The sequence below is a fragment of the Vulpes vulpes genome, chromosome 2, assembly GCF_048418805.1.
Source record: "Vulpes vulpes isolate BD-2025 chromosome 2, VulVul3, whole genome shotgun sequence".
NCBI classification, from domain to species: domain Eukaryota; kingdom Metazoa; phylum Chordata; class Mammalia; order Carnivora; family Canidae; genus Vulpes; species Vulpes vulpes.
The window spans coordinates 118,073,482-118,089,533 of NC_132781.1; the positions used below are offsets into that span (position 1 = coordinate 118,073,482).

The 16,052-nt window shown below is 41.4% G+C and overlaps 1 protein-coding gene across 5 annotated transcripts in view; it reads left to right on the top strand.

Annotated features, from left to right (window-relative positions):
* LARP4B (La ribonucleoprotein 4B) overlaps positions 1-16,052 on the top strand; it is a 95,434-nt gene that overhangs the window by 7,804 nt on the left and 71,578 nt on the right. The window contains exon 1 of one of the 5 annotated variants that reach the window (XM_072749674.1): positions 6,356-8,106. The exons of the other annotated variants lie outside the window; for them this stretch is intronic. The gene's annotated coding sequence lies outside the window, so the exon portion shown is untranslated. Of the gene's footprint in view, positions 1-6,355; positions 8,107-16,052 lie in introns of those variants that run through there. 5 annotated transcript variants of the gene reach the window in all.

Consider the following 16,052-nt stretch of genomic DNA (forward strand, 5'->3'; position numbering starts at 1 on the left):
AATGGACTGGGGAAGAAAATACATTTGCCACACACAACTGCAGAAGCAGTCAGGCGTGCAGAATGTACGTCTTTGTGACCCGGTGAAACTGCACTGGCAGAGTGAATTGCGTTCCTGCACAAGAGTGCCTTGAGGTCCTAAATGACCCTAAGTTTTAGTAGTCTCCATCGGGCCAGGGACATTGTTGGTGCTTTCCTTTGAAGTTCAGAATATTGAGAGTGTGCTTGTCACTGTGAAGGTTTTTGATCTGTTAACTCTAAGTTTTTCATGAAATTGAAGATTACAGTTCAAGGTAAGAAGCCATAGATCAGATGTTTTCCAGGGTTATTATATGGCCACAAATTTCATTAGTAGGTGATTTTATGAGCAGAGCAAATAAAAGCTGGATCATTAACTTCCAATTTACATTCTGGTGCATTGGTGCAGTTAGGTAAGTTTATTGAAAACTTGTAAACAATATATTTACCAAGTGTTTAATCGTAATTATGGTACATTTAATCAGCCTTAATCCAGTTGCATAGAAAATTTTGTTTTCATCAGCACCATTTTTCACTGTGGAATTACAAGGAGGGAAACCTTTCATTTAATGCAATTCATACAGTTTCAGTGTGAGTGTGGTTAGCACTCTAGGACAGTCGTTCGTTCTCGGAGCCTGTTGTTTTATGAACTGAGACTTGATAACTTGTTTATGAAAATAACTGCCAGAGAAGAGTGTAACTCTTGTTGCAGTCCTAGGATTTTGGAGCTCTGACACTCATACCCGTGCTCACAGAAGTAAGTTTAAGGTCAATGCACAATACAGCGAGTTAGCAGGTGGCAAAACCAGGGCTCTCTGCCTTTGGTGTCCTGTCTGGGCTCACTCCTGTGTGGCACTCTAATTACAGAATTCACAAAATATGCTTCTGAACAGTAGGATTTCAAAAACTGAAATTGGTGAAAGTGTTAACATTATGTATACTAGAATTTTATTTTATTTAAATATTTATTTATTCATGAGAACACAGAGAGAGAGGCAGAGACACAGGCAGAGGGACAAGCAGGCTCCACACAGGGAGCCCGATGTGGGACTCAATCCCGGATCTCCAGGATCAGGTCATGGGCTGAAGGCGGCGCTAAACCGCTGGGCCTGTATACTAGAATTTTAAATTGGCATTTTACTGTTTACTGTTTTTTTTTTTTTTTTTTTGGTAAGACTCTTAAAGCTGCTATCAATGTGTATTTATTTATTTATTTATTTGTTTATGTATTTTATTTATTTATTCATGAGGGGGGGGTAGAAACACAGGCAGAGAGAGAAGCAGGCTCCACGCAGGGAGCCCAACTTAATCCCAGGTCTCCAGGCCCTGGCCCTGGGCCAAAGGTGGCACTAAACCGCTGAGCCACCTGGCTGCCCCTAAAATATGTTTTTAAAAACACATTTGAAATAACATTTAAGAAAATTAAGCATATTGTTTGTCATTCTAGATAATTTAACTTACTGGCTTTAATCAACTTGGTAAGACACAAATAGGTCTTCCAGTTTGTATCTCATATTAAGACTGCAGTTTATTTGTTGTCTTAGAGAAATAAAATTTGAGAAATTCCTGTACATTCAGTGGTTGCCTTCCTAAACTGCACAGACAGTTCTACCCTTGACATCCATGCTGCTGGTGCAGGGTTCATGTTCAGGCTTTGGATGTGTCAGAACCTGTGTTCATACTTCTCTCTTCTTGGTAAGGAGGAGCTCAGACCTAAGAGAGGGTTACTTGGGTGAGCACTATATCACCTCTCCTGGCCTTTACCCTCCTCAACAACACTTTTCCTTGCTTCCTAACAGCCTGGATCTTGCCTACAGAATGTGAGAAATGAATGCAGATTGCCACAGTTCTCACCCTCAGCAATGTATTTGGTTTAGAATTCAGAGGACCCAAAATCCTTGCTTGTTTTTGTTTTTCAGAACACCTCATTTGCTCTTTGGAAAACTGAGGCCTAGAGACAGTTTGCTTCCCATCACATGATCAAGAGGAGAAAATGGGGTCTGTCTAGTTACTTGCTTCTAAATCCATTGCAAACAAGACCCAACTGTTAGAAAGCTTAGGTGTCCTACATATGTGTTAGGTCCAGGTAACCTGATAGATTGGTGGCCTGTGCCACACAGCACAGCTAAGCTGCAGAAATGCTGGTTTTAACCAGAAAGTTTTAATGGTACTTTTTATAGTGCGTATCCTTGGAGCTGGGGTACCCCACACCCAGGACTGAGAAAAGTTCATTTACCTTGCTGAAGAGTCATTCAGAATTACTGGAGCCGATGCTGACTCTGATAGTTTGCTTGGAACTTTTATGGTGTTATTAGGTTCATCTGTTGAACTATGATCCTAACTGGCTGAGGATTATTATCCAGTTATTTCTAAAATAGAGATGATAGTATGCCTAGAATACATATCCTTTTGTATATATCAGACTGAAGGATTATCTAAAGTAGTATATATTTTTGAACTCCCAACTATGGAACTTAAATTCTTTTTTTTTTATTATTATTTTATTTTATTTTATTTTATTTTATTTTATTTATTTATTTATTTATTTATTTATTTATTTATTTATTTATTTATTTATTTATTATTTACGATAGTCACACACACACAGAGAAGAGGCAGAGACATAGGCAGAGGGAGAAGCAGGCTCCATGTACCGGGAGCCTGACGTGGGATTTGATCCCGGGTCTCCAGGATCGCGCCCTGAGCCAAAGGCAGGCGCCAAACCACTGCACCACCCAGGGATCCCTTAAATTCTTTTTTATGAGTAGTGTGACTTTTGTTAAGGAACGCTTCATTTTAGGTGATATTCATTGTATTTCACTATTTTCTGATTAGCACAGTCATGTTGGCAAAGGTGAAAGCGTGTTCAGTTGTCATACCTTGTCGTGGGCCCTGGCTGCTACTTTGTGAGTCAGTGTGGTTTCATGGCTCCGCAGGTCCAGCCTCTGGCTGCCTAGTGACTAGTAATGACTGTATTGGTTTAGTCTCTGCTGTGCCTGCCCTAAACATGCACACAGCAGGTGAGATGAGTTCCCAGGGGCTCTACCAGCAGGTAGCGGGGAGTCGGGGTCTGGGCGAGCCTCGAGCCCCTGATCCTGACCCCCTCCTCAGATGCCCAGCCTTTTGTTCGTAAGTCCTTGAACTTCTGAGTCTCTTTTTAATATTTCTGGTATATATATATATGTCTGTTTTTCCAGTGGAAGGACTCAGCTTTCAGCAGATTCTCAAAAAAATCTTTGACCTCTCCCTTCAATACAAGTAATAGTTTTTAGCATGTGTTTGCCACTTGGGAACTTGTAGGATTTGTTATTTTGATAATGAAATATGATTTTTTTTTTGTCAACATGACTTTGTATTTAACTCTTCTATATGTTTAGATTCCTAGTACACACAGATGGACACATATACACATAATCTAGAGAGTATATGAAATGAAAATGAACCCACAGTGATTTTGCCCCAACCTCAAAGTACTGCCTTTTCCCACATGAACACATTATTTGTAGTATGCAGCAACAGAGGCTTTTTACTTGGAGTCATCATTTTAAACACAAGAATTTCTTCTTGAGTATTTATTGCATGACACAGTGACTAAACACGTATTTCCTGAGATTTTACTCTGCCAGGTACTGTGTCAGGAATATACTCAGCATTGGAGAGCCTGCATTTGACGTGCACTGGGTGTGAAGGGTTTGCTACCCAGGCAGGGGGCCAGGTGGAGGGGGGGTCCCAAGTGCAGACTACAGGGTGGGGGACGGTCTCCTGTTTCAGAAAGGCCATCTGTGAAGATTTGGTGGGTTGGAGACCTGGAAAAAGTTGAGGTAATAATTTGGTTCAGAGACCATGGTTATCTGAGCAGTTGACGAGTAATAGAGACGGAGACTAGGCTGCTGTGAGAGGAAGAGGTTAAAGGTGTATTTGTAGGTTTCTTGTGTGGGCAGCTGGGTAGATGATATGCTGTCTTTCTTTGAGATGGAGGGATTGTCAGTTTTTATTTGTCTCTAATGAGAAGGGTGGTGGGAATGGATTTTTTTTTTTTTAAACAATGGACTTGGAGGAGTCTGTAGGTCACGTTTGTTCATCAGATGCTTGCTTAGTTGCACTGATACTCGGCATGTGGTGTTAACTGAAGCCATGAGAATGGGAGCAGAGGAGCACAAGTCAGGCCCGGAGAGGAAGGAGCTGCAGATGCGGCTCGGTCCCAGGGAGACCGTAGTCGCCCGCTGCCTGCTCCCCCCTGCCCTCTTTCTCCACCTATCAGTTAAGTTGTCACTTACAAAAGCCAGTTCAGTGTGTTCCCAAACTCATTCGGGAACTTGTTGCAGTTAAAGATTTGATTAGTAGACACTGATAAAAATAGTGTAGAAATACTCCTATGAGAACTAATTTGAAAACTTTGGAGTGTCTCATTAAAAACAAATCACTAAGAAAACTATTAACTTAGGTGTGTGGATAAGATACTTATAAAAAACTGGAGAATGATTATTCTAGGAGGACTATACCATTCATTTTTTTTTTTTTTAAACTAAGTTGTACTTTAAAGAGACAGAGACATAGGTGATGCATTATGGATGTGGTTTGTGTGAGAAAGAAAAGGTCTGATGGACTGGCTCAGTCTAAGAAAAAGGCCCAGGTGAAGGGGCATATGCAAGGTAAAGTGGTTAAGGGTTCATGTGTCAGTTTTCAGGGTTGCCTACTTTAATGTACAGTTACTTCAGTCACAAAGGGCAAGAGAGCTTTCCTGAACTTTGTGCGGAAGACAAGCATCATGGCAGATGGGAAGGGAGGAGGAGGAGGAAAGCATGCCTGCAGGCTGAGGAAGAGAGGCCATGGGTACATCTTAGCAGCAAGCAGGCCATAGGCCATCTTGTCAGAACAGCGTCCTTGGAGAGGCTGCATCCTGCCTGGGAGGCCGCTGGCCCCGTGCTGTTGTCCATCCCTGTCCCTGCTTCTCTGTCCTTCCCACTTGTCTCCCTTGTATGTTTCTTGGTGATGGCTAGGCAACACATGTTTTGAACAGTGCTGGGTGGAAGAACTGAAGATACAGGAAAAGAGGAAATGGGATCCAGACCACAGGTGGAGGACCAGTGCTCCTTCAGTTAATATGTTATTTTTTCTTCAAACCTTTGATAAACTAGTGAGAAAAACTTGTTCATTTTCATAAAGTTTTTTCAAGTTACGTTCAGGCTGTATTTGGGTCCCTCACCTTGACTTATGAGGTCTGATTTTCAAGAGTTATGTAGAATTATGATTGTTACAGAGTATTTCCCTTTCTTTCACCAAAGTGCTAAGAAATATGCATCTGTTAGGAATACCAAATTCAAGAAAAGAGGGATGCACATTAATGGGAGTCTTGAAATGAGACATATTTTATCACCGCATAGAAAGCTGTGAAATGGTATTTTATTTTATTTTTTTTAAAGATTCATTTATTCATTTATTAGAGAGGGAGAGGCGGCAAGCAGTGTGAGCAGGGGAGGGACAGGGAGAGGGAGACTCTCAAGCAGACTCCCCACTGAGTGTGGAGTCTGACACAGGGCTCCATCCCAGGACCCTGAGATCATGACCTGAGCCCAAATCCAGAGTCGGACAATTAAAAACTGAGCCACCCATGTGCCCCATGGCCTTTAATTTTTAAGGAAGATGATTTGCCTGTTCATATAACAGGATTTTAGGGAATGTCTGTGGGTCTGTAGTGAGGACTTGGGGAAGGTAAGTTGTCATCTTTATCTGTACCATCTGTTGGATCAAACAGCTCTTGACTTAGAGCCCAGCACATACCCTTGGGAATGTTTTCATGACTCCCTGAATTTCATTGTCCTTCATTTGGAGAAAACTATACATTCAAGGTGTTCTTGCTTTGTTTTGACATATTGGTTATTGATTAACATAGGTCAGAACTACCTTTTCCCAAAGCAAAGCTTTTTTTAAAAAACTTAACATCCTTGAAAACTACATGTCTACTACAGGGTGAAGAAGTGAAAATAGTCTGTCAGTGTCAGGTTTACAAGTTTTTGTTGTGTTGGTTTTATTTTATTTTATTTTATTTTAAGATTTTATTTATTTATTCATGAGAGAGACACATACACACGGAGGCAGAGACACAGGCAGAGAGAAAAGCAGGCTCCATGCAGGGAGCCCGATGCGGGACTGGATCCGGGGACTCCAGGATCACGCCCTGAACCAGAGGCAGATGCCCAACCACTGAGCCACCCGGGCATCCCCTGTTGTGTTGGTTTAAAAAAAAATTTTTTTTTTTTTTACTTAAACCACTTTATTTTTTTATTTTTATAGATTTTATTTATTCATTTGACAGTTCAAGGAAGTAAGCACAAGCTGGGGGAGTGGCAGTGGGAGAGGGAGAAGCACACTCCCCGCTGAGCAGGGGGCCTGATGCAGAACTGGATCCCAGGACCCAGAGATCGTGACGGCTGAAGGCAGATGCTTCATTGACTGAGCCCCTGTACACCACTTTATATATAGTCCCAGACTTCAGACAATTTTATCACCTCTTGTTCGGATTTTCTGGTGCCCTCCTAGGCATAATCAGCATGCCGTAGTTGGAGCAGCACAGGGGTTGAGTGTGCTCTGAGCCACTGCCAAGCTCGATGCTCTTTCGTTTGCTAACATGCGTGACTTCTAGGGTTGCTCACCACCATCCCTGTCTTACATCAGTGTCATTGCTTTCAGTTGAAAAGCTGTAGTTATGTGACAGTAAATTGGGAAGGGTAATAAAATGTTTTTGGCAGTTGTCAAAGAAACGGAAAATGCACAAGAAGATTGGGGTGAATGGAGACTTTTCCTTTGAAAAGGGTTGACGCAATGTCCTATCCAGAGTCCTATCTAGAGTTCGTTTTTTGAAGAGGACTTCGGGTCTTTTTTTTTTTTTTTTAATTTTTATTTATTTATTATAGTCACAGAGAGAGAGAGAGGCAGAGACATAGGCAGAGGGAGAGAAGCAGGCTCCATGCACCGGGAGCCTGACGTGGGATTCGATCCCGGGTCTCCAGGATCGCGCCCTGGGCCAAAGGCAGGCGCCAAACCGCTGCGCCACCCAGGGATCCCGACTTCGGGTCTTTTAAAAGACTTTTTTGTGGTGTTGATTCTGACATTTCCTAGGTGCAGGTATATAACGATACTACATTTGGCTGTCTGCATTTTTTGAGTTCAAATGTAAATGAGAGAAGGTGAAGATTTTTTGGGAGAACGTGGATCATCTCAAGAATACGATCCCCTGTTCAAAATGAAGTTAACAAAACTGCGTCATAAAGCAAGGGAAAGCTACATATATGCAATTCCCTAGGATAAAAATAAATTCTGATAGAGATTGAATGAGGAAGTTCTGCTCTTTGTCCATGAGTTGAAAAATACAGATGAAATGCCAGCAGTAAGCTGTTTTTTCTTTTCTGGACTCTAGACTTGGCTTGCTATCAGGAGGTTGTGTGTGGCTAAGGGAAGAAATGGCGAAAGTAGAGGTGCACACTGACCCGAAAGTGCCTGTGCAACAGATGAGCCGATGATGCAGGGAGTAGGGGCCCTGAATAGGACCAGAGCAGTGTCATGGGCTGGCAGCCTGGTCTGCTACTGTGGCAGCTGTGGCTGGCCAGGTCTTGTGGTTTTGCAACGTGGGAAATGGTTCTTAATGGGAAAATGGAAGTCAGAATGCGTTCTAAAAACAGGCTGAACTCAGGACAATTAGCTTTTCAACTGTGGAATTGAACATCTTTGTGAAAAAAATCTCTTCCTGTATTTTACTCCTTCCATTTTAGGTTATAGGAAGTAGAATGGCTGCATTGTGTCCTTGGAGGCAGCAGGTTTGATACAGCACTTCTGATGGTGTTTTGGCAGGTGTGTAGATTAGCTGAGCTTGCACCCTATATAGGGTAGGCCTAATGTGGTTTGTTGCCCTTTCCATCTCCTCTTAGGTGAAAAGGTGTGTGTCTGCTTGAGGAGATGCTCTTCTACTGGAGAAGGAATGACTCATGGTCAGCGGAAGACATTCTAGTTTGAGGGCAGAAAGGTCCCATCTCTAAGGATATGACCACCTACCTCAGCTTTGCACCCTCTTTTACAAAGTAACCATTACAAAGTAAGAGGATTTTTCATCTCCATATCGTTTGACTTATTTCAAATGATATTTTATTTAGGCTTCCTTATAACCAAATATTGGACTCATTGCTTGGAGATTGTCAAAAATACTTAACAACCAGAGGTTAATGAGATAACCTAAACTCTCTTTTTGTTCTGTATGGTATTTTAACAAGAATTCTAGGTAAAATGATCTTTTCAAATAATTGAACTCTCCACGATAACATTGCCATGAACCATTCCCCTCCCCTCCCCTCCCCTCCCCTCCCCTCCCCTCCCCTCCCCTCCCCTCCCCTCCCCTCCCCTCCCCTCCCCTCCCCTCCCCTCCCCTCCCCTCCCCTCCCCTCCCCTCCCCTCCCCTCCCCTCCCCTCCCCTCCCCTCCCCTCCTCTCCTCTCCTCTCCTCTCCTCTCTTCTCTTCTCTTCTCTTCTCTTCTCTTCTCTTCTCTTCTCTTCTCTTCTCTTCTCTTCTCTTCTCTTCTCTTTTCTCTTCTCTGTGGTAAGAGAGAGAGGCAGAGGGAGAGGGAAGGAATGAATCTTAAGCTGACTCCACGCCCAGCACGAATCCCAGGGCTCAATGTCCCAACCCTGAGATCATGATCTGAGCAGAAATCAAGTGTCAACACAACCATCTGAGCCACCCAGGCGCCCTGCCACGAACCACTTCATTCATAAAGCTGGAAGGGACCTTTCTCATAGTGTGTGTGGAATTACGAAATAAATTCTAAAAAGCAAGTAGTGGGAAGATTTTTAAGTGTAACTTTTGGGGTTTATTTCTCACATAGATACTTTTCCAGTCCTATCTGGCTGAGAAATAAGTGTGTCTTGTGTCTGATTTTATACCTTCTCTAGGAGCAGAATCAGGTTGAACTGTAAAAAATAAGTTACTTTTTCCTGCAGCTGTATCTTTTAGTAGAAGCACAGGTGTACACATGTAAAAGGAAGTTTAAAAAATTAATCTGAAGATGCCTTTGGTGGCTCAGCAGTTGAGCGTCTGCCTTCGGCTCAGGATGTGATCCCTGAGTCCTGGGATTGAGTCCTGCATTGGGCTCTCCTCGAGGAGCCTGCTTCTCCCTCTGCCTGTGTCTCTCATGAATAAATAAAATCTTTAAAAAATAAAATAAAATAATTGATCTGAAGGCTTATTGGCAGCATCTGTTTAGGACTCTTTCCCTATTGGATGCCATTTCCAATGTGTAATTAAGCAGCTGCTAAGGTTGGGTTCCTTTCTTTCATTCACCTATGTCTTTGCCACAGTTACTGTGAGAAAGCTTGGTGATACTGAACTGGAAAAAACAAAGAGCCAGAGTAATTGCTGTCCTGGACACAGCTGTCTGTTGCACTTTAGATGTCCCTACTCTTGAAGCCTGCAGACTCAGTTGGATATATGATTTTTGTAAGGTGCTGTGGAAGGTACATAGACTAATTTGCCATAAGACAGGAATGTGCATTTTAAATATTATAGAGCAATGCTATCAGCTGCTTGGCCGTGAGATAAACAATATAATGCAACCTGTAGCACAGAGCAGGCGAATGGGAACTGTAATTCCTATTATGGTATTTAATTTTCTTATACCTCCATTTAGAGGTGTGCATATCGAGTTCTAAAGGAAAGTTACTAGTATTAACAAATGCCCTTCCAAATCCTACAATGCTATAATTGTGCTTTAATGATTTGATTTAGTTTCATTGACCTTTTCTGTTTTTTTTCCAAAGAGTTTTATTTTCAGAGGTCTTGTAGGTAAACTGTCTTTCTACAAACTATGTTTAGACATTGAAAGTAACAAATTTTGGCTTTTCTAATTTATTCTCAAAGGGGATCATATAGTACTTAATTTGGGGCAGTCTCTGAAGTTCTCAACCCACCCCCATTTTCCATATTTGGATAAAACTGTTTTTACTTGTTGAATATTCATTTACTGCTCTTTTGTAAAATAATCCTAGGAGTTACGTGGGAGTTGTCTTAGAACTTATGTCTGTATTGTCCAACTCCTTTGCTCAGGTTCTGTCCCTGAACTCCTTCCTCCCAACAGTAAAGTAGTGGAGTTAGAAGATGCCTTAGCAAACTTGACTCCTCCATTTTGTGGTTGCAAATATTGATATTTGCAATATTTGGTGGTATTGGGCAATACTGCAGCTAAACCACCTGTGAGTATTACTGACAGGACTCTCTGGGGGGTTAATTGTAACATATCATTGGTGGGATACATATTTCTGCGTGTTCTATACATAAGGAGGTGAAACACATGGATTCCTTTAAGAGACTCAGGATAGTAGGGTTGAGAAGCACAGATGTGGCCAGTGCCTGAGAAACAGAGAAGGCTTTGAGTCCATGGAGAAGGAGTGAGAGAGGAATGGGAAGGAAGCCGCCTAAGAAGGAGGAACATTTCAGGCAAAAAGAATAGAATGTGCAAAGACAGGGAAGTTTTGAGTGGCTGGGTGAACATAGAAGTGGTGACTTGTGACTTCAGAAGAATGTTTTTAGATTGAGAAAAGAGGTCTTCTATTTGGCCCTCATGTAATAGAATCTCATCTCATATGAAATGTTTACATTTCAAGGTCAACTCATAAAGCAAAAACTTACCTATACATTTGAAAATTCCCCAGGGAGGTGCAACATGTCATTTCTCAATGCGGCCAGTTTTTCTTTTGGCATTGAGTCAGGTCACTGTTGTATAAAAAGTTGAAGTATTTGGCTTATATTTAGGCACCATGTTGGTTTATTAAAGAGCGCTTATTTTGGGCAGCCCAGGTGGCTCAGTGGTTTAGTGCCGCCTTCAGCCCAGGGCCTGATCCTGGAGATCTGGGATTGAGTCCCACATCAGGCTCCCCGCATGGAGCCTTGCTTCTTCCTCTGCCTGTGTCTCTGCCTCTCTCTCTTGTTCTCTCTGTCTCTTGTGAATAAATAAATAAAATATTTAAAGTAAAATAAAAAGTGCTTATTTTAAATGCTAAAAATCATAATCTCTGCACTGATGCCTATGAATTATCAGCATAGAAGAGAAGGAATGAAGACCAGCTCAGAAAACTGCAGGTACTTTAGTGGTCATGTCCTAATGGGCATACTCAGGCATGGATTGATAGGGTGAGCGGCCTGCACTGGGCACATAGAGTTGAAGAGCAGAAATTATTAGGTGCATGTATGGATTAACTAAGAGGATTTACCTGGCTTTGCGACCTTGACTGAGCTATCTCAACTCATTTTCCCAGTCTGCTGAGTGGGCAGGAGACAGCAGTAAGAATTGAAGTTGATTCAGTGACAAGTAAAGCACTTAGAGTAATCATTGCATAACGGAGGTCCAAATGCTAATTCTCTCTCTTTTTGCATTTCTGGTACACAGACACATCATCTGTGTTTACACACCACCCTTTTGTAAGCAGGAAAAAAAATTCATGTTTAAAAGAATGATAACTTTATTTTGATGGTTTTAGAAATTATCAAATTCTCAAACTGATTCTATCATTGTTATTCGCAAATCTACTGAAGTACACCAAACACGAGTATGAAAATAAGGATTTAATCTCTAATAGTTTACTTTTTGAGTTATTTCCACATTTTGGCTGTTGTGTTGCTATGAATACTCATGTACCCAGTTTTGGTGATGATACATGCTTTGTGTCCCCTGGGGTATGTACCTAGGTATGGGATGGCTGGGTCATATGATAACTTTGTGTTCAATATCTGCAACTGTTTACTAAGTGCCCATGCCATTTTACATTCCCACCAGCAGTGTATTCAGATTCCAGTTCTTTACATTCTTGCCAACACTTGTTATTTGTCTTTTTGATTATATCCATTCCAGTGAGTTTGAAGTGGTATTTCGTGTTTTGATTTGCATTTCCCTAATGACTAATGATGTTGAACATCTTTTCATGTGCTTATCGGCCATTTATATGTCTTCTTTGGGAAAATGTCAATTCATACTCTGCTGGGGATTTTGTTTGTTTGTTTCTTGTGGGTTTTTTTGTTTTTACTTATTTGCCCCTTACAATTGAGTTTTAGGAACACACTCTCCTGTTTCTTTCTCTGTACATATACACTGTCCCTTATGGGGTATATAATTTGTAAATATTTTCTTCCATTTCACTTTGTTGGTGGTGTGCTTTTAAGCCCAAATTTTTTAATTTTGATGAAAACCAATTTATTTGTTCTTCTGTTGCTTGTGCTTTTGGTGTCCTAAGAAGACATTGCCTGATCCAGGCTCATGAAGATTTACTCCTGTGTTTTCTTCCGAGTTTTGTAATTCTAGCTCTTACATTTAGGTGTTGTTTGTTGGGGTTTTTTTAGTTTATTTTATTTTTTAGTAATCTCTATATCTGATGTGGGCTTGAACTCACAACCCTGAGATCAAGAGTTGCATGCTCCAGAAACTAAACCAGCCAGGTGCCCCTTATTTAGGTGCCCCATTTTGATTAATTTATATAGAGAGAGTGTTGTAGAGGTCTACCTTCATTCTTTTGCATGTAGATATCCAGTTGTCCCAGCACCATTTGTTGAAAAGAGTTCTTTCCCCATTGAATGGTCTTGGCACCCGTTTGAAAATTAGCTGACCATAGATGTGAGGGTTTATTTCTGGACTCTGAATTCTGTCTTTTGATCTGTATGTCTCCCCTTGTGCCAGTACTACACTATCTTAATTGGTGTAGTTGTGTACTAAGTTTTGAAATTAGGAAGTGTGAGTCTTCCAACTTTGTTCTTTGCAAGATTGTTTGGCTATTCTGGGTCCCTTGCATTTCCATAGGAATTTTAGGATCAGCTCATCAATTTCTGCAAAAAAGGCAGGTGGGATTGCATTGACTGTAGATGTGTGGAGTATTGCCATCCTAAGACTACTATGTCTTCCCATCCATGAGCATAGGATGTCTCTTCTCCAGGAACATTGAGGATCTGTACATCAGGACTCGTTTTGTTTTGTCTCATATTGGTGGTTCTCAAACATTGTGATCTTGGGACCTCTTTACACTTTTAAACATTATTGAAGATTTTTTTTTAAGCTCTTATTTATCCATGAGAGACAGAGAAACAGAGAGAGAGAGGCAGGGACACAGGCAGAGGGAGAAGCAGGTTCCATGCGAGGGGAGCCTGACGTGGGACTCGATCCTGGGACTACAGGATCAGGCCCTGGGCTGAAGGCGGCACTAAACCACTGAGCCACCTGGGCTGCCCTGAAGATCTTTAAGAACTTTTGTTTAAAAGATAAATTCAAAATGGATGAAAGATCTAAATGTGAGACAAGATTCCATCAAAATCCTAGAGGAGAACACAGGCAACACCCTTTTTGAACTTGGCCACAGTAACTTCTTGCAAGATATATCCACGAAGGCAAAAGAAACAAAAGCAAAAATGAATTATTGGGACTTCATCAAGATAAGAAGCTTTTGCATAGCAAAGGATACAGTCAACAAAACTAAAAGACAACCTACAGAATGGGAGAAGATATTTGCAAATGACGTATCAGATAAAGGGCTAGTTTTCAAAATCTGTGAAGAACTTATTAAACTCAGCACCAAAGAAACAAACAATCCAATCATGAAATGGGCAAAAGACATGAAGAGAAATCTCACAGAGGAAGACATAGACATGGCCAACACGCACATGAGAAAAGGCATCACTTGCCATCAGGGAAATACAAATCAAAACCACAATGAGATACCACCTCTCACCAGTGAGAATGGGGAAAATTAACAAGGCAGGAAACAACGAATGTTGGAGAGGATGCGGAGAAAAGGGAAGCCTCTTACACTGTTGGTGGGAATGTGAACTGGTGCAGCCACTCTGGAAAACTGTGTGGAGGTTCCTCAAAGAGTTAAAAATAGACCTGCCCTACGACCCAGCAATTTCACTGTTGGGGATTTACCCCAAAGATTCAGATGCAATGAAACACCGGGACACCTGCACCCCGATGTTTCTAGCAGCAATGTCCACGATAGCCAAACTGTGGAAGGAGCCTCGGTGTCCATTGAAAGATGAATGGATAAAGAAGATGTGGTTTATGTATACAATGGAATATTACTCAGCCATTAGAAACGACAAATACCCACCATTTGCTTCAATGTGGATGGAACTGGAGGGTATTATGCTGAGTGAAGTAAGTCAATCAGAGAAGGACAAACAGTGTATGTTCTCATTCATTTGGGGAATATAAATAATAGTGAAAGGGAATATAAGGGAAGGGAGAAGAAATGTGTGGGAAATATCAGAAAGGGAGACAGAACATAAAGACTCCTAACTCTGGGAAATGAACTAGGGGTGGTGGAAGGGGAGGAGGGCGGGGGGTGGGGGTGAATGGGTGACGGGCCCTGAGGGGGACACTTGACGGGATGAGCACTGGGTGTTATTCTGTATGTTGGTAAATTGAACACCAATAAAAAATTAATTTATTTAAAAAAAAAGAACTTTTGTTTATAGGGCTTATTGTGTTTTTGTATTAAAAATTAAGACAAATTTAAAAAGATATTTTTTGACAGTTATCACAAAGCCATTACATGTAATGTAAATAACATTGGTTATGAAAAGGTAACAATCTTCCAAAACAAAAAAAATAATTTATTGAGAATCATCTTGTTTTATATTTTTATAAATCTTTTCCATATTTAATAGACTCTCAGGGGGATTCTTCTGTTTCTGCATTTGATCTGTTAGTGATATGTTATTTTGGTTGAAGGATGAGAAGGAAATCTGACCTTACACAAAATACATAGTTTGAAAAGTGAGGAGTGTTTTAATAGTCTTTTTTTAAAAAATAATTTATTTTTTATTGGTGTTCAATTTGCCAACATATAGAATAACACCCAGTGCTCATCCCATCCATCAAATGCCCCCCTCAGTGCCCGTCACCCAGTCACCCCCACCCCCCACCCACCTCCCTTTCTACCACCCCTAGTTCATTTCCCAGAGTTAGGAGTCTCTCATGTTCTGTCTCCCTTTCTGATATTTCCCACTCATTTTTTCTCCTTTCCCCTTTATTCCCTTTCACTATTTTTTATATTTCCCAAATGAGACCATATTAATGTTTGTCCTTCTCCGATTGACTTAACTTCACTCAGCATAAAACCCTCCAGTTCTATCGATGTCGAAGCAAATGGTGGGTATTTGTCGTTTCTAATGGCTGAGGAATATTCCATTGTATACATGGACCACATCTTCTTTATCCATTCATCTGTCGATGGACACCGAGGCTCCTTCCACAGTCTGCCTATTGTGGACATTGCTGCTATAAACATCGGGGTGCAGGTGTTCCGATGTTTCACTGCATCTGTATCTTTGGGGTCAATCCCCAGCAGTGCAATTGCTGGGTGGTAGGGCAGGTCTACTTTTAACTCTTTGAGGATCCTCCACACAGTTTTCCAGAGTGGCTGTACCAGTTCACATTCCCACCCACAGTGCAGGAGGGTTCCCCTTTCTCCACATCCTCTCCAACATTTGTGGTTTCCTGCCTTGTTAATTTTCCCCATTCTCACCGGTATGAGGTGGGATCTCATTGTGGTTTTGATTTGTGTCTCCCTGATGGCCAGTGATACGGAGCATTTTCTCATGTACTTGTTGGCCACGTCTATGTCTTCCTCTGGGAGATTTCTGTTCATGTCTTTTGCCCATTTCATGATTGGATTGTTTGTTTCTTTGCTGTTGAGTTTAAGAAGTTCTTTATAGATCTTGGATACTAGTGTTTTATCTGATACATTTGCAAATATCCTCTCCCATTCTGTAGGTTGTCTTTTAGTTTTGTTGTTGATAGTCTTTTCTTATAACCTTGGCTGTTCTTTGTAACTGCACCAGAACTCCACAGCAGTTTACCAGGAGAGAATGTGAGTGCAAAGGAAACAGCATCTTGGCATTTTTGTGACAGTTGGTGTGACTGGTGGGCCCATGAGGTCTCTGGGACCCATGACAGGCTCAGGGCAGTGTTTAAGACCCTCTCTCATAAAGAACAAGATTGAGTTGTGCATT